A 25,025-nucleotide genomic window follows, 5' to 3' on the forward strand; every position below is an offset into this window, starting at 1 on the left:
TTCCAATCCAACCCTCCGCAAAAAGAAATACCTGTATTAGGTGCACTGTTGGAGGGACAAAAGTAGAGTGTTTTCCAAAACTACTATATTAAGGTTCTTTGCTGAAGGTAATCAAAACACCTGGCTTAGTGTTTAAAACTGCCGCCTCACAGCACCAGGGTCCCAGGTTAGATTCCATCCACAGGCAACTGTCTGCGTGAGTTTGCATGTTCTCCCAGTGTCTGCATGGGTTTCCTCCGGGTGCTCTGGTTTCCTCCCACAGTCCAAAGATGTGCAGGTCAAGTGAATTGGCCATGCTAAATTGTCCATAGTGTTAGATGCATTAGTCAGAGGGAAATGGATCTGGGTTGGTTACTCTTCGGAGAGTCTGTATGGACTTGTTGGGCTGAAGGGCCTGATTCCACCCTGTAGGGAATCCAATCTAACAAAAGGGCTTGCAGGCAATTCAGAGATCATCACCCTGAATGGGCAACTATTTTTTATTATTCTAGCAGATGCATCTTTTTCTTATGTGGAGTAAAATTGATATCTCAGCATTTCTGAAAGGTCTTAAGACACACTTCTGAAATTTTTAAAGTACTTGTCGAGAACACCTTATTTAAATTTTAATGTTTCTAATTACATTGGAATATTTTCTTAATTGGAAAGCATTTTGTTTAGCTTTTTAAGCTTACAAGAAGGCTGTGCAAATCTGCAAACCATTGTTTGTTAACCGCACCACAAAGTACACACAAATTTGATGTTGCCACTACTGATGTACGAGGTTAATGTGCATGTAAAATAAATTATGCATCTTTCGATCAACTCCAAGACACAAAAATAAAAGAAAAAGTTAAAGGTAAAATAGTTGGAGGACATCAGCAATCAATCACAGACTATACGTTTGCAATATTTCCAAGCTTGCAAACTACACAAAGCTTGTGGGAATGTGGGTTGTGACAATGATGCAAAGTAGCTTCAAGAGGATTTGGACAGACCAGGACTGGGCAAGAACAAGGCAAATGGAATATGATGCATGTACGTGAGAAACTATCCACTTTAGCAGGAGGAACAAAGGTGCAGAATATACAGGAGAGAGATTGGAAATGCTAACCTCTAGAAGTACCTGGATGCCCTTATTAAGAAGTTACTAAAAGGTGCAGGTGCAGCAAACAAACAGGAAAGCAAATGATGTATTAGCCTTTATCATAAGAGTATCTACATACAGGAGTAATGAAGTCTTCTTTCAAACATATGATTGCGTGTATATATTTTCCATGGAGCCAACCAACTGTTGGAACAGGGTAGAATCAGGGGACACTGTATATCAGAATAAGGAGCACAGCATTTAAAATGGAGATAAGGAGGAACTGCTTCATTCTGAAAACTGAATCTTTAGAATTATCTGTGGCAGAAGACTATGAAAGCTCAGACTGAGAATATTTAAGACTGACGTTGACCAATGACATTGAGAGATATGGGATAGTGTGGAAAACGAGCACTGAGGTAGACAATTTGGGCACGATACAGGATGGTGGAGCCAGCTCAAGGGTTTACATGGCAATTCCTACTGACAATACAGCGATAATGGAAACACATCTTTAAATTGAAAGTAGGAAATTCAGAAAACTTAGAGATGCTTGATCAATATCTGTAAAAAGACTTCATAAGTAACATTCAGGGCTGAAAACTTAAAAAATAAACAAATGACCACGTAGGAGGAGGAAATCAGGTTTGGAAAACAGAAGACAGGAAAAAAGGAAAAGCAATCGTGATCTATAATATGCAACTAGCTACATAATGAAAAGCACAGTAAAATACAGAAGACTAGAAATGCAAATAGGAAATGCTACAAATAACTGTGGATGGCAGAAAGAGAAAAACATGGGCCAATACATCTGTGCCATAAGCTACATTCTGAAGGAACAGGTGTAACCATCTCCTGTCTCAGGTGATGACAGACTCCCCACACCCCCACCCCCTACAAAATCAACACCACTGCAGGAAACTAATTATCAGAAGTTACTGAAATTCAAAAATAGACAGCTTTGAACTGCCAAGAAAAGAAAACTTTCCTGAAAGCTTCCATTGAAATTGGTTGGAGCCATGCAGTATGCCAAAAATAGAAAAGCTCTAACAAGGGAACAGAAAAAACATTAAGTAGTTAGCTGTGTGCCACTCAAGAATAGATTGAATAGCTTACAAAAGGGCTGTGCTTGCTCCTCAAAGTCAAGATTAATCTGTGAGCAATGTATACAATACAAGAACGCAGGATGCACATGCCAACCAGTCTCATAGGACAATGCTTATTGCCTCTAAATGGTGTGTGAAAAAACAATTACAAGCATTGCATTGCATCTGAAGGCTGATGTTTTAAAAGTTCAATGGAAAGGTCAGCTGGTGGAGAAAAAGGTTATATAGGTGAGGAGAAAATGAATAGGGCTATCCAAAGGGAACGATCACTCTAGAATTGAGAGAGAAGGGGAAATAAATCGAGAGGTGAGCAAATTCTTTGTTGAGATTAAGGAGTGTAAATGGGGAAATCCAATCTACCAAATGCAAATGTTTGCGACATGAGGGTAGGTTACATTTCACTTTTCTAACTGGCATGACTCCTCCCAGATGCATTATTCCTGTTGACCGTGATCTGATCAAAACAGCCAGTTTTAAAACCACGGTTACAAATATCACAAATTAATTTATAATAATTTGGTTCCAGCACAAAATTCTGAGAAACCAATAATGTACCGATGCAAAATTAAGTACAGTCAGTGTTCTTTGTAATTCAAAATGCTGGGTGGAACTGTGAAAGCTATTTTGGATGTATGTGGATTCAGGGAAGAGCTAGTAGATTAAATGTAGTGTGACATTTATTCCTAGCCAATTTGGAGAGAATTGGGTAATTCCCTTGACAATCATGCTGAGGCATTGTACTGCCAGAAGTGACTAGATTGTGTATGGTTTTATAGGCAGAGATTATAGAGTCCAAGAGATGTACAGCATGGAAACAGACCTTCGGTCCAACCCATCCATGCCGACCAGATATCCCAACCAATCGAGGCCCACCTGCCAGCACCCAGCCCATATCCCTCCAAACCCTTCCTATTCATATACCCATCCAAATGCCTCTTAAATGTTGCAATTGTATCAGCCTCCACCACTTCCTCTGGCAGCTCATTCCATACATGTAACACCTTCTGTGTGAAAAAGTTGCCGTGTAGGTGTCTTTTATATCTTTCCCCTCTCACCTTAAACTTATGCCCTTTAGTTCTGGACTCCCCCATTCCAAGGAAACGACTTTGTCTATTTATCCTATCCATGCCCCTCATGATTTTGCAAACCTCTATAAGGTCACTCCTCAGCCTCCGACGCTCCAGGGAAAACAGCCCCAGTCTGTTCAGCCTCTCCCTGTAGCTCAGATCCTCCAACCCTGGCAATATCCTTGAAAATCTTTTCTCAACACTTTCAAGTTTCACAAGTTCTTTCCGATAGGAAGGAGACCAGAATTGCACGCAATATTCCAACAATGGCCTAACCAATGTCCTGTACAGCTGCAACATGACCTCCCAACTCCTGTACTCAATACTCTGACCAATAAAGGAAAGCATACCAAACACCTTCTTCACTATCCTATCTACCTGTGACTCCACTTTCAAGGAGCTATGAACCTGCACTCCAAGGTCTTTGTTCAGCAACACTCCCGAGGACCTTACCATTAAAGTGTAGAAGTCCTGCTAAGATTTGCTTTCCCAAAATGCAGCACCTCGCATTTATCTGAATTAAACTCCATCTGCCACTTCTCAGCCCATTGGCCCATCTGGTCAAGATCCTGTCGTAATCTGAGGTAACCCTCTTCGCTGTCCACTACACCTCCAATTTTGATGTCATCTGCAAACTTATTAACCGTACCTCTTATGCTCGTATCCAAATCACTTATGTAAATGACAAAAAGTAGTGGACCCAGCACTGATCCTTGTGGCACTCCACTGGTCACAGGCCTCCAGTCTGAAAAACAACCTTCCACCACCACCCTCTGTCTTCTACCTTTGAGCCAGTTCTGTATCCAAATGGCTAGTTCTCCCTGTATTCCGTGAGATCTAACCTTGCTAACCAGTCTCCCATGGAGAACCTTGTCGAACGCCTTACTGAAGTCCATATAGATCACATCTACCGCTCTGCCATCATCAATCCTTTGTTACTTCCTAAAAAAACTCAATCAAGTTTGTGAGACATAAGCCATAAATTCTCTTTCCTTCAAACTTTAAAAAAAATCATTTTGTGTTTCAGTCCTTTGATGGATAAATAGACTTGACCTGCTGTAAATCAGACAATTGTGGAAGTTCTGTCCCACCTTCAACTCATAGCACAATGAGTTGAAGAGACATAAACACCCTCCTATCATCCCCAAACATCCTTCTATATTCCCAGCCTACATTTGTGAATGAATATGGAAACAAATGCAATTGTGACTTGTCCAGATGTTTTAGAAGTAACACACTTTTTTTTGATGCAACAAGTAAATAGAAAGAGAGAGTAGGGACAGACTCAACTCTGAAATGAAGACTCCTTTGCTATACAAAAAACAAATTTGAAAGAATGTCACTAATAAGAATTATCATTCTAATCTCAAATCATTATACATGGTGATAATCAAAAAAATGTTTTACTTTTAAAACATCTGGACAAGTCACAATTGCATTTGTTTCTATATTCATTCACTAATGTAGGCGGGGACTACAGAAGAATGTTTGGGGATGATAGAAGGGTGTTTATGTCTCTATTCATAAAGCACAATTACTTATCACAAATTTTTGTATTTTTCTAATAAACCTACAACAAAGTTCAATGCAATTTCTCTGGCAGGGTTCATGTCCCTCAGAACTTGAGAAGCAGATTCATAAGAAGGAAGAGAAAAATAGAATACCAGCATACTTTGGTTTATTAATCTATGGTGTATGGAACATTGGCACTGGCCTGAAAGCAGATTGTCTGCCTAGCCTTTCACCTGGGATTAAAAGCCTAATGGGAGACTCAATTGGCCAACGGGAAGGATCTTTGACACAAAAATAAATTCCTCTTGCATAACTAAATGGAGCATAAACAAATCATTTTGTTGAAAAGGTACTCAACCTTTAGAGTCTACACCCCTGATTCTTGAAGGAAAATAACTTCATCGTGCATAGCTTTAGCAATCACTTCAGAACAGAATTGAAATGTATTTTGTAATACTTGGTCATCTACAATTAAGAGGAGAATACTACAGAAAATCACAAGAGGACAACATTAAATAATTCCTGAACCAAATGATTGCAAAAAGCAACACTCTTGAAAGTTTTAACTGCTTATTGGCTATGGAGATGGTGAATAATTCAGGCTCAATTAGGATGCTAAGTAACATTTTCCTGGATTCAGTGATCAAGCATGATTTCAACCATTATTGTGCAAAAATCTGTATGAAATCTAACAGTTTGTGTTCTCACCAAAAAGCCTATTGGGACAACAGCATCTAACAATAAAATGTACAATGCAAAAATGTTCAATGCTGAAATTTTCCAATCACATGACAAAATAATACGAAATCCTGGTGGATGGTAGTTCAATATTGAATGGTGAAGGATGGACTGCAATCTTAGCCAAAAGGTGTTTTTTTCCCCCTCTGGCACTGCAACATGACACTGTTCCTGTCATTGTGGAAATATTTCTCATATCTGTACTTGAGGACATTATTACATACCTGCTCTGACTAATAACGCTAGTCAAAGTTTGGTGATAACTGAAATCTGAACATGTCCACAGCCTGTTTTTCTCATGCTTCTGAGATGCTAGACAACCTCACCCAGAGAAGGAATGAAGGGAAATTGCAGATTGGCTTCAAAATCTCTGGATGAGGTAGGAGGAAACATGCAAGTCAGCCATGATGCCTACACCAAATTGCTCTCTAGTGAATTCTGCTTCTAAATATTAACACGTAGGCATCATGTCAAAAGATGGCCTTTGCTGTATCCCTCTAAACATTTGAATATCTCGCCGTTGTTGAACATTAAGTTCAGGTGAAAAGAATAGCTATTTGGATGAAGATGCAAAAGCTATTAGCACTTGCATAATCATCTCCCAAGGATTAGGCACTGTCTTCATAACATGAGAAGAAATTATGGATTAAATTAAGGGTAGAAAAACATGGCTAAAGAGCACAAGAAGACAGGAAGAAAAATAAAAAAAAACATTAAGTTTTCACCGACCTCTGTCAACACTGATACTGGCAGCCATTATTGATGGATAAATAGACTTGACCTGCTGTAAATCAGACAATTGTGGAAGTTCTGTCCCACCTTCAACTCATAGCACAATGAGTTGAAGAGACATAAACACCCTCCTATCGTTCCCAAATATCCTTCTATATTCCCAGCCTACATTAGTGAATGAATACAGAAACAAATGCAATTGTGACTTGTCCAGATGTTTTAGAAGTAACACACTTTTTTTTGATGCAACAAGAAAATAGAAAGAGAGAGTAGGGACAGACTCAACTCATTAACAGAAAAGCTTTTCCAAATAGTCATTCCATTCAATTTCCTGTTAGCCATGTTTGCCTAATCTCTCACCAAAAAGTTTGCCAACAACAGTTAGCGTCACCTCAATAACTGACATGAGTCTGTAACTCATTCACAGCACAATTTTAGATAAATAAAATTAACCGTCTGGTTAATTCATCAGCATTAGACTAAAAACAACATTGTAAATTACCACTACTCACAGCTATTGTTATCTTCATTTACTGGAAAAGGGAAATAATAGGTTTGGCTTGAATATGGTCATTTGCATAATTTAAACTGAACTGCAAACTATTATAAGTATTGGACGCCAGCTTTATTTACAATGAACAATTCTGAGGAAGCTCATCCATATATTTTAAATCATTTTGATCTCTCAATTTGCTCAATGATCTCAGATGTCTGGATTATTCAGGAAGCTTTTGCCAACCTTTTTATTCATCTCCTATGGATGAGGTCATGCTGGAATGTGGTCCTACGAATGACGAATAGTCAGAGTCAAAGAGATAAATGACACAGAAACAGACCCTTCCAGCCCAACTTAGCCATGTTGATCAGATATCCTAAATCAATCTAGTCCCATCTGCCAGCATTTGCTCCATATCCTTCTAAACCCTTCCTATTCATGTATCCATCCAGATGCCTTTCAAATGTTGTAATTGTACCAACCTCCACCACTTTCTCTGGCAGCTCATACCACCATACACACACCATCCTCTACATGAAAAAGTTGCCCCTTAGGTTCCTTTAAAATCTTTCCCCCTCACCTTAAACCTACGCCCTCTGGTTTTGGAACCCCTCCACCAGGTAAAAGATCTGGTCTATTTAGCCTCTCCATGTCAGTCATGATTTTATAAACCTCTAGAAGGTCACCCTTCAGCCTCCAATGCTCCAAGGAAAATAGTCCCGGTCTGTTCAGCCTCTCCCTTTAGCTCAAATCATCCAATCCTGGCAACATCCTTGGAAATCTTTTCTGAACCCTTCCAAGTTTCACAACATCCTTCCTCCAGCAGGGAGACGAGAATTGCATGCAGTATTCTAATGATGGCCTAACGAATGTCCTGTACAGCCACAACATGACTTCCCAACTCTTGTACTCAATGCACTGACCAATAAAGGCAAGCATATCAAACTATCTTATCTACCTGCGAGTCCACTTTCAAGGAACTATGAAGCTGCACTCCAGTGTATAAGATCATATTCATTTGGCCATTCTTGGAGCATCAGCATACATAGCATGCTTCAACAGGCTATTCAACACTGGAGTCATCATGGCTGAGCTACAACCTGCCCTTTATTTGAACTTTTGCACACATTTTTTATGGTAGTCAGTGGATAGCGCTCAGGAAAGGGAATGCTATCCTGTCCTTTCTCCAGCCAAATACCAAAGTTATGATGGCACTCCACAGTAGTCTCCTTATAAACTCTTGTACAAATTCTGTGTACGCTTTCCTTTTTCTCTCATTGTAAGTGCTTTAGTTGAAATATATTTTGACCACATAGACATGTAGAACTGAAATATCTATATGACCCAGTTTGGTCTTTTTCAAATATTGACATGGAATGGCAGAGTCATTCATGTTAACTATAATTAATAATCACACGACACCAGGTTGCAGTCCAACAGGTTTATTTGGAAACACTATCTTTTGGAGCGCCACTCCTTCAGCTTTTAACTTCGTCCACCCCTGTCCAACACCAACACCTCCACATCATGTTAACTATTTACAGACACAAAAGGACACTTCCTTTTTCCATTGGGGATTCCTGCTGAAGGGCACTGCAACCCCAGGCAATGTTAGGTCAAATCAGTCAGTGGACTTCAAAGTCATCTGTGTTTTTTGTGGCCTTGAAGTATCAGTGCTCCATGTTTACACTGATTGTACAAGTTTGCAGCTCTCTATTGCCTGAGGGGTCTGCTCCTGTTTTCAGTTGCACTTCACCCTCACGTTTCTGATCTTTGGTCAGCCAGTGCTCGCTTTCACCATTTTTTCTCTGCTGCATCCTTTGCAATGTTTGCTCTTTAGTAAATTAACTGCCACTGCTACACTCGAAGAATCCTGCTTCATTGCTTTTTTTATGCTACTTCAAGAAAAAAAAAGTTACTCTAAATGCAGCAGAAATGAACGCTATTCATCCTAATTTGTGAAAAAGCCTAGGAGTTTCATAAGATTGTTTATTTTCTTTTGATAAACTACACTAGTTTTAAACTCAGGAGAAAGTGAGGACTGCAGCTGCTGGAGATCTGAGCTTAAAAATGTGTTGCTGGAAAAGCGCAGCAGGTCCGGCAGCATCAAAGGAACAGAAGAATCGACGTTTCGGGGATAAGCCCTTCTTCAGGAATGAGGAGGGTGTGCCAAGCAGGCTAAGATAAAAGGTAGGGAGGAAGGACGGACTTGGGGGAGGGGCATTGGGAATATGACAGGTGGAAGGAGGTTAAGGTGAGGGTGATAGGCCAGAGAGGTCGGGAAGAAGATTGCATGTCAAGAAGGCGGCGCTGAGTCTGAGGGTTGGGACTGAGATAAGATGGAGGGAGGGGAAATGAGAAAGCTGGAAAAATCTGCATTCATCCCTTGTGGTTGGAGGGTTCCTAGGCGGAAGATGAGGCGCTCTTCCTCCAGGCCTCGTGTTGCCATGGTCTGGCGATGGAGGCGGCAACGGACCTGCATGTCCTTGGCGGAGTGGGAGGGGGAGTTAAAGTGTTCAGCCACGGGGCGGTTGGGTTGGTTGGTGCAGGTGTCCCAGAGGTGTTCTCTGAAACGTTCTGCAAGTAGGCAGCCTGTCTCCCCAATGTATAGGAGGCTACATGGGGTGCAGCGGATTCAGTAAATGATGTGTGTGGAGGTGCAGGTGAATTTCTGACGGATATGGAAGGATCCCTTGGGGCCTTGCAGGGAAGTGAGGGGGGAGGTGTGGGCACAAGTTTTGCATTTCTTGCGGTTGATAGGGAAGGTATTGGACTTGGTCCTCCTGGGAGCAGATGCGAGAAGGTGAAGGAATTGGGAATATGGGATGGCGTTTTTACAGGGGACAGGGTGAGAGGAGGTGTAGTCTAGGCAGCTGTGGGAGTTAGTCGGTTTATAACAAACATCCGTGTTGAGTCGGTCATCCGAGATAGAAATGGAGAGGTCTAGGAAGGGGAGGGAGGAGTCTGAGACGGTCCACGTATATTTGAGGTCGGGGTGGAATGTGTTAGTAAAGTGGATGAACTGTTCAACCTCCTCGTGGGAGTACGAGGTAGCGCCGATACAGTCATTGATGTAGTGGAGGAAAAGGTGGGGGGTGGTGCTAGTGTAGGTTGCGGAAGATGGACTATTCCACATATCCAACGAAGAGGCAGGCATAGCTGGGGCCCATGCGGGTGCCCATGGCTACTCCTTTGGTTTGGAGGATGTGGGAGGATTGGAAAGAGAAGTTGTTCAGAGTGAGGACCAGTTCAGTCAGTCGAAGGAGAGTGTCAGTGGAAGGGTATTGGTTGGTTTGGCAGGAAAGGAAGAAGCGGGGGGCTGTGAGGCCTTCGTGATGGGGGATGGAGGTGTATAGGGACTGGATGTCCATGGTGAAGATAAGGCGCTGGGGGCCGGGGAAGTGAAAATCATGGAGGAGATGAAGGGCGTGGGTGGTATCCCGAACATAGGTGGGGTGTTCTTGGACTAAGGGGGACAGGACCGTGTCGAGGTATGCAGAAATGAGTTCGGTGGGGCAGGAGCAGGCAGAGACTATGGGTCGGCCGGGGCAGTCAGGTTTGTGGATTTTGGGCAGGAGGTAGAAACGGGCGGTGCAGGGTTGTGGGACTATGAGGTTGGAGGTGGTGGGTGGGAGATCCCCTGAGGTGATGAGGTTATGGATGGTCTGGGAGATGATGGTTTGGTGGTGGGAGGTGGGGTCATGGTCAAGGGGGCAGTAGGAGGAGGTGTCCGCGAGCTGGCGTTTAGCCTCAGTGATGTAAAGATCAGTGCGCCAAACTACCTCATCACCTCAGGGGACCACCCACCCACCGCCTCCAACCTCATAGGCCCACAACCCCGCACCGCCAGTTTCTACCTCCTGCCCAAAATCCACAAACCTGACTGCCCCGGCTGACCCACTGAACTCATTTCTGCATACCTTGACACGGTCCTGTCCCCCTTAGTCCAAGAGCTCCCCACCGACGCTGGGACACCACCCACGCCCTCCACCTCCTCCATGATTTGCGCTTCCCCGGCCCCCAATGCCTTATCTTCACCATGGACATCCAGTCCCCATACACCTCCATCCCCCATCACGAAGGCCTCAAAGCCCCCCGCTTCTTCCTTTCCCACCGAACAACCAGTACCCTTCCATTGACACCCTCCTTCGACTGACTGAACTGGTCCTCACTCTGAACAACTTCTCTTTCCAATCCTCTCACTTCCTCTAACTCAAAGGAGTAGCTATGGGCACCCGCATGGGCCCCAGCTATGCCTGCCTCTTCGTTGGATATGTGAACAGTCCATCTTCCGCAACCTACACTAGCACCATCCCCCACCTTTTCCTCCTCTACATCGATGACTGTATCGGCGCTACCTCGCGCTCCCACGAGGAGGTTGAACAGTTCATCCACTTTACTAACACATTCCACCCCGACCTCAAATTTACCTGGACCGTCTCAGACTCCTACCTCCCCTTCCTAGACCTCTCCATTTCTATCTCGGATGACCGACTCAACACGGATGTTTGTTATAAACCGACTGACTCCCACAGCTGCCTAGACTACACCTGCTCCCATCCTGCCCCCTGTAAAAACGCCATCTCTTATTCCCAATTCCTTCACCTTCGCCGCATCTGCTCCCAGAAGGACCAATTCCAATACCGAACGATCCAGATGGCCTCCTTCTTCAAAGACCACAATTTCCCCTCAGACGTGGTTGATGATGCTCTCCACCGCATCTCCTCCACTTTCCACTCCTCCGCCCTTGAACCCTGCCCCTCCAATTGCCACCAGGACAGAACCCCACTGGTCCTCACCTACCACCCCACCAACCTCCAGATACATTGTATCATCCTTCGCCACTTCCGCCACCTCCAAACAGACCCCACCACCAAGGATATATTTCCCTCCCCACCCCTATCAGCGTTCCGGTAAGACCACTCCCTCCGCGACTCCCTCTTCAGATCCACACGCCCCACCAACCCAACCTCTACTCCCGGCACCTTCCCTATCAACCGCAAGAAATGCAAAACTTGTACCCACACCTCCCCCTCACTTCCCTGCAAGGCCCCAAGGGATCCTTCCATATCAGTCAGAAATTCACCTGCAACTCCACACACATCATTTACTGCATCTGCTGCACCCGATGTGGCCTCCTATACATTGGGGAGACAGGCCGCCTACTTGCAGAACATTTCAGAGAACCCCTCTGGGACACTGCACCAACCAACCCAACCGCCCCGTGGCTGAACACTTCAAGGGTTTTTGCCCGAAACGTCGATTTCAAAGCTCCTTGGACGCTGCCTGAACTGCTGTGCTCTTCCAGCACCACTAATCCAGAATCTGGTTTCCAGCATCTGCAGTCATTGGTTTTACCTCGTTGATTTTATCCCTACTGTGAATCCTCTTGCAAGGAATCCTGCCTTGAAGTAGTTTTCCTCCTCTCTCTACAAGAATCTCAGGGAGTCCCTCTCCCACTGCAACTCCCAAGTCATTTCCTCTGCCCTGAAGATCTTCAACCATGTCGTGAAACAAACTCGCTACCACAGCCACATTTGCTTCCTCAGAGCCTGCCTCTGTAACCAACTCATCCCACACGGACTCCAGACCACCTTTAAACCAGCAGAGTTCGGACCCGAACAGGACAAACAGTACAGACTACAGATTCAAAAACACCCGCAACAGTTCTCCTTCAAGATCCTCCGCTCCACGCTTGCAGCAATGCACCGGCACCTAAACTCTCTACAGTCAGCCCCGCCTCAGCTGAGGGCCACACTCTCTCAGAATTTCAAAGGACCCACTCTGTACTACATCCTCAGGAGAATTCATACTCTCAACAAACAGTATTTCAATTCCAACTCAAACATCAAAAACTGTAAGTACAACAAACTTTTATCCACCCACCTCCATAACTAGTGCTCCTCAAATATTCTAGAAGATTCCCCTGGCCTCGGAATCTATTCAGCCATTAGCCATGTGGCTGATGCAGCTGCTACCCCCACGTTGATTGATGATGTCACTTCTGCCCCCATCATGGCCACTCCCACAACCACTTCCACCCCTCACAATTCCTCATGCATCACACGTGACATCACTTCCATCCTTCACATCATCGCTGATGCCACATGCTCAGTGACTTCCGCCACCACTTCCGCCCCCACCAGCGCCACTCACCTGCATTCTGCTGACATGCCCCCCACAGACCCCACTGTCACTATCCCCACCCCCCAGAACCCCGAGGGGAACACTACCCCCGCTCATGACTCCACCCCCATTCCCCCCACCATCACACCCACTCCAGTTACAGGTTTCGCCCCCACTCCCGGCCCTACACCCACACGAGATCCCAGCTCCCAGCCCTGCTGAGTTTTCACCATCCCCCCAGACCTCTCCCTCACTGAGGACGATCAGTCCTCAGCAAAGGACTCATCTTCATCCCCCTCCGTCCACGCATCAATGAATTTAATACACGCCGTGACGTTGAACAATTCTTCCGTCGCCTCCGCCTCCGAGCTTACTTTCACAATTAGGACTCCCGCCCACCTTCCGAGGACCCCTTCACCCACCTCCAACACACTGCATCCACCTGGACACCCTGCGCTGGCCTATTACCTGCCCTCGACCTCTTCATTTCCAACTGCCGCCGGGACATTAACCGCCTCAACCTGTTTACCCCCCTCCCCTAGTCCAACCTCTCACCCTCACAATGCGCAGCCCTCCAATCCCTCTGCTCCAATCCCAACATCACCATCAAGCCAGCGGATAAAAGGGGCGCAGTGGTAGTCTGCCGCACTGACTTCTACACCGCTGAAGCCAAATATCAACTCGAGGACACCTCTTCCTACTGCCCTCTCGACCATGACCTCACCCCCCATGACCAAACCATCATCTCCCAGACCATACAGAACCTCATCACCTCAGGGGATCGCCCACCCACAGCTTCCAACCTCATAGTAGGAACCCCGCACTGCCCGGTTCTACCTCCTTCCCAAGATCCACAAGCCTGACCATCCTGGCCGACACATTGTCTCAGTATGCTCCTGCCCCACTGAACTCATCTCTACCTACCGCGACACTGTCCTATCCCCCCTAGTCCAGGAACTCCCACATACATTCGAGACACCACCCACGCCCTCCACCTCCTCCAAGATTTCCATTTCTCCAACCCCCAACGCCTCATCTTCACCGTGGATATCCAGTCCCTCTACACCTCCATCCGCCATGACCAGGGCCTCCAAGCCCTCCGTTTTTTCCTCTCCAGACGTCCCCAACAGTACTCTTCCACCGACACTCTCATTCGTTCGGCCGAACTGGTCCTCGCCCTTAACAATTTCTCCTTTGAATCCTCCCACTTCCTCCAGACAAAAGGAGTAGCCACAAAAGGGGTAGCCACGGGCACACGTATGGGCCCCAGCTATGCCTGTCTCTTTGTTGGCTACGTAGAGCAGTTGATCTTCCATAATTACACCGGCACCACTCCCCACCTCTTCCTCCGCTACATTGATGACTACATTGGCGCCACCTCGTGCTCCTGCGAGGAGGTTGAGCAATTCATCAACTTCACCAACACATTCCACCCTGACCTTAAATTTACCTGGACCATCTCTGACACCTCCCTCCCCTTCTTGGACCTCTCCATCTCCATTAATGACGACCGACTTGACACTGACATTTTTTACAAACCCACCGACTCCCACAGCTACCTGGATTACACCTCCTCCCACACTACCTCTTGCAAAAATGCCATCCTGTATTCCCAATTCCTCCGCCTCTGCCGCATCTGCTCCCAGGGGGACCAGTTCCACCACAGAACACACCAGATGGCCTCCTTCTTTAGAGACCACAATTTCCCTTCCCACGTGGTTAAAGATGCCCTCCAATGCATCTCGTCCACATCCCGCACCTCCGCCCTCAGACCCCACCCCTCCAACCGTAACAAGGACAGAACGCCCCTGGTGCTCACCTTCCACCCTACCAACCTTCGCATAAACCAAATCATCCGCCAACATTTCCGCCACCTCCAAACAGACCCGACCACCAGGGATATCTTTCCCTCCCCACCCCTTTCCGCCTTCCGCAAAGACCGTTCTCTCCGTGACTACCTGGTCAGGTCCACTTCAACTCCAGGGCATCAATGTGGACTTCAACAGTTTCCTCATTTCCCCGTCCCCCACCTCACCCTAGTTCTAAACTTCCAGCTCAGCACTGTCCCCATGACTTGTCCTACCTGCCTATCTCCTTTTCCACCTATCCACTCCACCCTCTCCTCCCTGACCTATCACCTTCATCCCCTCCCCCACTCACCCATTGTACTCTAGGCTACTTTCTCCCCACCCCCACCCTCTAGCTTATCTCTCCATGCTTCAGCCTCACTGCCTTGATTCCTGATGAAGGACTTTTGCCCGAACCGTCGATTTTGAAGCTCCTTGGATGCTGCCTGAACTGCTGTGCTCTTCCAGCACCACTAATCCAGAACTTTAACACCCCCTCCCACTCCACCAAGGAATTGCAGGTCCTTGGCCTCCTCCATCGCCAGACCATGGCAACACGACGCCTGGAGGAAGAGAGCCACATCTTCCGCTTAGGAACCCTCCAACTACAAGGGATGAATGCAGATTTCTCCAGCTTTCTCACTTCCCCTCCCCCCACCTTTTCTCAGTCCCAACCCTCAGACTCAGCACCCCTTCTTGACCTGCAATCTTCTTCCCGACCTCTCAGCCCCCACCCCCTCTCCGGCCTATCACCCTCACCTTAACCTCCTTCCACCTATCGCATTCCCAACGCCCCTCCCCCAAGTCCCTCCTCCCCACCTTTTATCTTAGCCTGCTTGGCACACCATTCTCATTCCTGAATAGACAATAGACAATAGATGCAGGAGTAGGCCATTCTGCCCTTCGAGCCTGCACCGCCATTCAATATGATCATGGCTGATCATTCCTAATCAGTATCCTGTTCCAGCCTTATCTCCATACCCCTTGACTCCACTATCTTTAAGAGCTCTATCCAATTCTTTCTTAAATGAATCCAGAGACTGGGCCTCCACTGCCCTCTGGGGCAGAGCATTCCACACAGCCACCACTCTCTGGGTGAAGTAGTTTCTCCTCATCTCTGTCCTAAATGGTCTACCCCGTATTTTTAAGTTGTGTCCTCTGGTTCGGCATTCCCCCATCAACGGAAATATGTTCCCTCCTGCCAGAGTGTCCAGTCCTTTCATAATCCTATACGTTTCAATCAGATCCCCTCTCAGTCTTCTAAACTCAAGGGTATACAAGCCCAGTCGCTTCAGTCTTTCCGTGTAAGGCAATCCTGCCATTCCAGGAATTGACCTCGTGAACCTACGCTGCACTCCCTCAATAGCCAGAATGTCTTTCCTCAAATTTGGAGACCAGAACTGTACACAGTACTCCAGGTGTGGTCTCACCAGGGCCCTGTACAGCTGCAGAAGCACCTCTTTGCTTCTATACTTAATCCCTCTTGTTATGAAGGCCAGCATGCTATTAGCCTTCTTCACGACCTGCTGTACCTGCATGCTTGCCTTCATTGACTGGTGGACAAGAACACCCAGATCTCTCTGAACAGCCCCTTTACCTAATTTGATACCATTGAGGTAGTAATCTGCCTTCCTGTTCTTGCCACCAAAGTAGATAACCAGACATTTATCCACATTAAACTGCATCTGCCATGCATCTGCCCACTCACCTAACTTGTCCAGGTCACCCTGTAATCCCCTAACATCCTCTTCACATTTCACCCTACCACCTAGCTTTGTGTCATCAGCAAATTTGCTAATGTTATTGCTGATACCATCTTCTATTTCATTTACATATATTGTAAAAAGCTGCGGTCCCAGCACGGATCCCTGCGGTATCCCACTGGTCACTGCCTGCCACTGCCTGAAGAAGGGCTTATGCCCGAAACGTCTATTCTCCTGTTAGTTTTAAGCTCAGCCCATCAAAGCAGGTTATATTAATGTGACAAAAACAAAGTACTATGGAAGCTGGAAATTAGATTGGTTTTGAGACCAATATCACTCTTCTTCAGAGCTCAAGGTTTCTGGCATATGTTTCAGTTTGGGCTATGATACAGGACATAGGAAATCTAATTGGATAGTTCTGTACTGTAAACCATCTCGGAGGTCTGCTTCCAGTCACTCTCGTTTAACCTATATCGCAATTTATTAATAACAATGGCTAAGCCAGCTCAGTTAGCTGCTGCAGGGCAGAGAATAAAACCATGAGAAGATTCCTGATACATTTATAACATTTGGAATGTCAGAATTGGTATGCAGTCAGAAGTGTGGCCCAGCCCTTAAAAATCAAGGATAAAATTATCAAAAGCAGAAGCTAAATGATCTTGAGCATATGTACCATCTGGGGTGCTAATTTGTATTTTGCACTGCAATACAGTCACGGTTTGTGTAAAGATTTGTAGCTCGGGTGCCGGCGGCAGTTGTTGTGGGTATGTTCGCTGAGCTCTGAAGTTAGCTGGCAGGCGTTCCGTCCCCTTTCTAGGTGATGTGCTCAGTGCAGTGGAGCCTCCTGTGAAGTGCTGCTAATCAATTGAACCTAGACTATATTAGATTAGATTTGTTTTATGTTTTGTTTTGGCCCAACAAGTCCACACGAAGAGTAACCACCCAGACCCTTTCCCCTACTCTATTTTTTTGTTTACCTCTAACCTTCACATCCCTGAACACTATGGGCAATTTAGTATGGTTAATTCACCTATACTGCACATCCTTGGATTATGGGTGGAAACTGGAGCACCCAAAGGAAACCCACACAAACACAGGGAGAATATGCAAACTCCACACAGACAGTTGCCAGAGGCTGGAATCGAACCCAGGTCTCTGTCGCTGTGAGACAGTGGTGCTAACCACTGAGCCACTGTGCCGCCCATGACTAGTGCACCCTAATACAATGGGCAATTTAGCACCGCCAATTCACCTGACCCTACTTATAGGAAATCTGTGTGCCCTCTCACAAATGTGTTACATTGATCTTAAGACTTACTTTTGGTGTAGGTGAGCTTTCTTGGGTGCTGATGCAACAAAAGTACCACATAAAACAAATAAAACTACAGGTTAGGAGTTTGTCAGGAAAGACGGCACTGGCTGCAGTACAGCAGTGATCTTTAGTTATGAAATTATTGTTGTGAAGGTATAGCTAGGTCATTAAAATGCTGGGTTTAATGATCACCAGAAGTCCAAATGAACAGCAGGTTATCCATGTTTGTTTACAGAGTTAGTGTAGAAGATAGAGTGCTACAAAACAGTTAAAGAGTGCTTACTTAGGTCAAAGATGTGATGTCTACAATGCTTGCAAAGGCATGATGCAAAAAGGGATGTTTTTATTTTGTGAATTAGAGCCCAGTTAGTTTCAATTTAGCTGGATGTCTACTGTTAGGTGTTTTATCAGTTGCAATTTGGACCTGAAGTGATCTGTTGCTGGTTGACAGTTGTTAATCAAAATAAATGACAGATAGCCAGAGTAAAACCGTGCGCAGAGTAAAACACTAAATTTCATCAGAGACCATATGTGAGGTGGGTGAGACAATCTTAGTTTGAATTTTGTGGGGTACAAAGGAGGTTAACCAGCATGTTACCTGGCATGGAGAAATTAAGTTATAAGGAGAGACTATTTCAGCTCGATTCTTTTCTAAAGACTCAGGGGACATGATTGACATGCATAACATTAGGAGGGGTATAGACAGGGTGAATAGAAAGTAGCTGCTCTCCTTGATTGAGTTTTAGGATGAGGGGCAGGAGATAGAGGGGATTTGGGGAATAAAAAGTAGTTTTTTACCTCAGTACGCAATGGGACTCTACTTGGGAAGGTAGTGGAGGTTAGAAACCTTACAACCTTTAAAAAAAAGCTAGAAAAGTTCCTCAAATATCATAACATTCGAGGATACGGGACACGTGCAGAAAATTTGGGTTAGCGCACTTTCAATGGTAGTTACGTCAGTGTGACTCAATGGGCTGAAGGGCCTTTTCGGGCTATAGGAATCGAACGTGAAAGTAACCCAATGGTCCTCTAGGACTGTGATCACTTTACCTTATTGGTTAAAACAAGGCATTTGGATTTCTTTTAAATATCAACAATGCCTAACTATATCATAATGGTTTGACTTGTTCCATTTTGATATACAAAGGACCAATTATTAAAACACATCTTTCAATGCAGTAAAGAACTAAATTTTTTGATGTTTGCATCTTTTTTTTTCTGTTGGCCTTTTGTGCGTAGCCTACCTTTAAAAAAAAACCATGATATTTTTCCCCAAATATGGACTCAAAGAAAATCTTATTAAATTTGGGCAATACTGAAAAATGGATCATTTAAAGAAACCACAGAACTGCTGACTGTTTACCACATAGAAAGATTAACTCGAGTTAGAATAATATGCTGGAGAACAATTCTCAATGTAACCTGCGGTCAATTTCACAACTTTAAAAAGAAAATCTCACAGCCAAAATTATAATCTGCCCTTTCTTTCACTGACAGCTGATTCAATGATATGTTCCTTCACCTCACAACTATTTTGCCAATGGAAATACTGATATTCAACATGCATTTTGTTAAAGGCCGATGATTGCATTGAACTATCCAACTGAAAACCTAACTGAAAATTAACACTACGCAGTCAAAAGAAAGGACAATCTATTATATTGTTTAATAAAAAGTGATAGGGAAATTTAAATTAAATATAAATTTTTAGAAGGCAATTAAAATTCACCCAGAGATGTACAGCATAGAATCAGACCCTTCAATCCAACTTGTCCATGCCAACCAGATATCCTAAATTAATCTCGTCCCATTTGCCAGCACTTGGCCTGTATCCTTCTAAACCCTTACTTTTCATATACCCATCCAGATGCCTTTTAAATGCTGTAATCGCACCAGTCTCAACCACTTCCTCTGGCAGCGCAGTCCATACACGCACCACCCTCGCCGTGAAAAGGTTGCCCCTTAGTTCCCTTCTAAATCTATCCCCACTCACCCTAAACCTACATCCTCTGGTTCTGGTCTCCCCCACCCCAGGAAAAAGACCTTGTCTATTTACCCTATTCATACCCCTCATGACTTTATAAACCTCTATAAATTCACCCCTCAGCCTTCGACGCTCCAGGGAAAACAGCCCTAGCCTTTTCAACCTCTCCCTATAGTTCAAATCCTCCAGCCCTGACAACATTCTTGTAAATTTTTTCTGAATCCTTTCAATGTCATCCTCTGACTTTACAGGTTCAACCCTTTATACGTAATTTCTGTTGCAAGTTTGCTCTCCATCTCCCTACTTAGTTTCTCAAAGACTAACCTTCAGATCTTACATTCAGCCACCAACGTGAATCCTTCTTCCTCCAATTAGAGTCACAGAGATGTGCAGCACAGAAACAGACCCTTCGGTCCAATTTGTCCACGCCGACCAGATATCCCAACACAATCTAGTCCCACCTGTCAGCATCTGGCCCATATCCCTCCAAACCTTTCCTATTCATATAACTATCCAGATGCCTTTTAAATGTTACAATTGTACTAGCCTCCACCACTTCCTCTAGCAGCTCATTCCATACAAGTACCACCCTCTGGAGAGAAAATGTTACCTCTTAGGTCTCTTTTATATATTTCCCCTCTCACCCGAAACCTATGGACTCCCCCACCCAAGGGAAAAGACTTTGTCTATTTACCCTATGCATGCCCCACATGATTTTATAAACCTCAATAAGGTCACCCCTCAGCCTCCGACACTCCAGGTAGATAGGATAGTGAAGGTGGTGTTTGGTATGCTTTCCTTTATTGGTCAGAGTATTGAGCACTGGAGTTGGGAGGTCATGTTGCGGCTGTACAGGACATTGGTAAGGCCACTGTAGGAATATTGCATGCAATTCTGGTCTCCTTCCTATTGGAAAGATGTTGTGAAACATGAAAGGCTTCAGAAAAATATAATAAGGATGTTGCCTGGGTTGGAGGATTTGAGCTAAAGGGAGAGGTTGAATAGGCTAGGGCTGTTTTTGAATTGGTTGCTAACAAATCAATCCATTTGGGATTTTTATTAAAAAGAGCTACATTAAAAAACACAGAAGCTATCGTTACCTAACATATAAGCCTAGGTTGGAACACAGACTAAGAACTTGATTTGATTTGATATATTATTGTTACAAATACTGAGATACGGAAAAGCATTATTTGCATGCTAAATCAGACAAACCATACCTTGCACAACTATATCAGGGTTATAAAACTGAATGCAGAATATAGTGTTACAGCTACAGGGAAGGTGCAGACAAAGATCAACTCTAATACGCGAGAGATCCATTCATAAGTCTGATAACAGCTTGGTACATGTTTCAAACTTTTGTGTCTTCTGCCAGAGGGAAGACAGGGTGGGATGGGTCTTAGATGATGTTGGCTGCTTTCTTGAAGCAGTGGAAAGTGTAAACTGAGTCAATTAAAGAAAGGCTAGTTTTCGTGATGGACTTGGCTGCGCTCACAATTCTTTAATTTCTTGCATTCTTGAGCAGAGCAGTTGCTATAACCAAGCTGTGATGCACCAGGATAGGTCGCTTTCTATAGTGCAGCTATATATATTAAAAAAAAGGTCATGATTTGGAGATCCCGGTGTTGGACTGCGGTGTACAAAGTTAAAAATCACACTAACCTAGTGTTGTGTAATTTTTAACGTAAAAATTGGTAAGTCACAATGAACATGCTGAATTTTCTTAGCCATCTGAGAAAGTAGAGGCACGATGTGCTTCCTTGATTGTAGTGTCAACCAGGATGAATGTGGATAGATCTTTGGTGATATTTGCTCTTAGGAACTTGAAGCACTCAACCACCTCCACCTCAGCACCACTGGTACAGACAGGGGCGTGTCTTCTACTCTACTTCCTGAAGTTGATGACCAGCTCCGTCATTTTGCTGACACTGAGGAAGAAATTTTAGTCTTTACACCATGCTAAGCTGTTTCGCTCTTCCCTGTATTCTGTCTCATTGTTGTTTGAGATCCGAACCACTATGATGGTGGCATCAACAAATTAGCAAATGGAGCTGTAGCTGAATTTGGCCATGCAATCACAAATGCATAATGATTATCATAAGGGAGAGAGTGAGCAGCCTTGCGGGGGACCAGTGTTGAGGATTATCGTGGAGAAGGTGTTGTCACCTATGCTTATTGATGGTGGCCTGCAGGTTAGGAAGTCAAGGATCCAGTTGCAGACAAAGACAAGAGATCTTTATCTTGGCATTTGGAGAGGAGTTTTGTTGGAATTATGGTGCTGAAGGTGGAGCTGAAAGTCAATAAATAGTAAATCTGGAATTTAGACAGGCAGTATGTTTGGAGAGATGGGGGAGATCAGGAATTAGTAGTACAATAGGCATACCACAACAGGAAAGTCTGTTAAATTTTAAAATATTGAATAAATCTTAGAAAAAATCTTAGAAAATAAATCAAAATATTTGCTGGTTAGCTGGGATACATTAGCAATAGAGGAAGCTTTCCAATTTGCAACCACAATGCCCAATTATATTCACAGATAATAGATCTAGATGAGAATTCTTCATTTGATCTATCCACTGAAGGCCACTATTTTCTATGCAACAATCTAGTCCCATTTGCCAGCAGTTGGCCCATATCCCTCTAAACCCTTCCTATTCATATACCCATCCAGATGGCATTTAAATACTATAATTACACCTGCCTCTAACACTTCCTCTGGTAGCTCATTCCATACACGCACCATCTTCTGTATGAAAACGTTGGCCCTCAGGCCCCTTTTAAATCTTTCACCTGAAACCTATGCCCTCGAGTTTTGGACTCCCTCCACCTGGGGAAAATACTTTGTCTATTTGCCCTATCCATGCCCCTCATGGATATAAACTTCTAAATGGTCACCTCTCAGCCTCTGACACTCCAGGGAAAGTATTCCCAGCCTATCAGCATCTCCCTAAAGTTCGAACATTCCAATCCTGGCAACATCCTTATAAATACATTCTGAACTCTTAAATTTCACAACATCCTTCCTACAGCAGAGAGACCAGAATTGCACACAATATTCCAAAAGTGGCCTAACCAATGTCCTGTACAGCCACAACATGAACTCCCAACTCCTATACTCAATGACAAAAATAAAAATTGCTGGAAAAGCTCAGCAGGTCTGGCAGCATCTGTGGAGAGAAATCAGAGTTAATTTTTTGGTTTGAAGAACCCTTAGGGTCCCTAGACCCAAAATGTTAACTCCATGGATGTTGCCTTACCTGCTGAGCTTTTCCAACAATTTCTATTTTTGTCTCTGATTCACAGCCTCCGCAGTTTTTTTAGGTTCCTACACTCAATGGACTGACCGATAAAGGAAAGCATACCAAATGCCTTCTTCACTACCCTGTTTCCCTGGGGATCCATTTTCAAGGAACTATGAACCTGCAGTCCAAGGTCTCTGTTCAGCAAAATTCCCCAAGACCTTACGTATAAGTGTATAAGCACTGCCCTGATTGGTCTTTCCAAAATGCACCACCTCAAGTTTATCTAAATTAAACTCCATTTGTCACTCTTTGGCCCATTTGATCAAGATCCCGTTGTACTCTGAAGTAATCTTCTTTGCTGTCCACCACACTTCCATTTTGGTGTCATCTGCAAACTTACTAACTATACCTATGCTCACATTCAAATACATTCTGAACTCTTAAATTTCACAACATCCTTCCTACAGCAGAGAGATCCCACATCGATCTTTGTGGCATACCATGCAAGTAGTAAGTCAAAGTCTTCTTTTTCATTCCATCATGGAATGCAGGGGTCACTAGCGAAGCCAGTATTTGTTGCCTATTCTGAATTGCAATTAAACTAAGTGACTTGTTAGGCTAGAGCCAAACATATTGCTACAGTTCTGGAGTCACATGCTGGGCAGACCAAGTGAGGATACCACCAAATGGCACAGTTTCTTCTCTATCAGCCATTAATGAGCCAGCAATCGATTATAGTTTAATACAACTTTCAATTCCAGACTTCGTAATTTAAATTCCACCAGCTTTCATGGCTTGAACATGTGCTCAAAGAACTTTACCCTGGGCTCTGGATTACTGGTCCAATGACATTACAACCATGTCATCCTGAACATCAGGATTAACACAAACAAGAACATTATGAAGAAGTAAAATGTGTTTCCAAAGACATGCTTCCAAACTTGTGTACTTACACTTTTAATGCTGCTACAAAACAAACATTCTACATGTCCTGTTGTATTTTCCTTGTTGCAAACTTTTGTTGTGTTTGCAATGAGGGAAGAAAACCTCAGAGAAACATTAAGAGCTGTGATAGAGGGAGTGAGTTAACAGGTGCAGCGGAAAATACAAACCAACAGATTAAATTAGATTAGATTACTTACAGTGTGGAAACAGACTCTTCAGCCCAACAAGTCCACACCGACCCTCTGAACAGCAACCCACCCAGACCAATTCCCCTACATCTAACACTACGGGCAATTTAGCATGGCCAATTCACCTAACCTGCACATTTTTGGACTGTGGGAGGAAACCGGAGCACCCGGAGGAAATCCACGCAGACACAGGGAGACTGTGCAAACAGCCACACAGACAGTTGCCTGAGGCAGGAATTGAACCCGAGTCTCTGGTGCTGTGAGACAGCAGTGCTAACCACTGTGCCACCGTGCCGCCCTTTTTAACCTAAGGCTATTAAACATTGCAGCTGGGCAGAACAGGTTTCTACAAACTTGACAGAAGAGGAAAAGTGGAAGGAAAAAGATTCATCTGAATAATGAAAGTTCAAGTCAGCGTCAGCCAGGAACAGAATTGTAATATTTTACAGTATTGGAGGCCATTCTTCATATCTGGTCTGTACTAACTCATGAAAGTGCTACCCAGCTGGTCCCATTCTCCAGTTCCATCTCTGAGGCCCTTTACATTGATCACTTTCAAATATATATATCACACATATCCAGCTCTCTCTTTAAACTTCATATGGAATCTGCTTCCACCACTCTCCCAGGCAGCACATTCCAAATCTTAACAAGCTTTGAGTTTCTCCTCTACTCACTTCTAGCTCGCTTACTGACAATCTGGAAATCGTGTTCCCTAGCTTCTAACATACCAACTAGTGGAAACAGAACATCCTTCTTTACCCTGTCAAAATTTTCATAATATTGAACACCCCAACAAGGTCACTTTACAGTCTTCTCTGCTCCAAGGAGAATAAGCCCAATCTCCACAACCTTTCTTTGTATCTAAAATCCCTAATTGCTTGTATCATTCCAGTAAATCTCTGTTGCACACTTGCCAGGGCTTTAACATCCTTAAATAAGATGCCCAAAAATGAAC

At 44.3% G+C, this 25,025-nt stretch overlaps 1 protein-coding gene across 3 annotated transcripts in view; it reads right to left on the minus strand.

Annotated features, from left to right (window-relative positions):
• Window positions 1–25,025, minus strand: part of gosr1 (golgi SNAP receptor complex member 1) — a 115,252-nt gene that overhangs the window by 22,520 nt on the left and 67,707 nt on the right. The window lies entirely within an intron of this gene.

Source organism: Chiloscyllium punctatum, chromosome 19 (assembly GCF_047496795.1).
Source record: "Chiloscyllium punctatum isolate Juve2018m chromosome 19, sChiPun1.3, whole genome shotgun sequence".
Taxonomy (NCBI): Eukaryota; Metazoa; Chordata; class Chondrichthyes; order Orectolobiformes; family Hemiscylliidae; genus Chiloscyllium; species Chiloscyllium punctatum.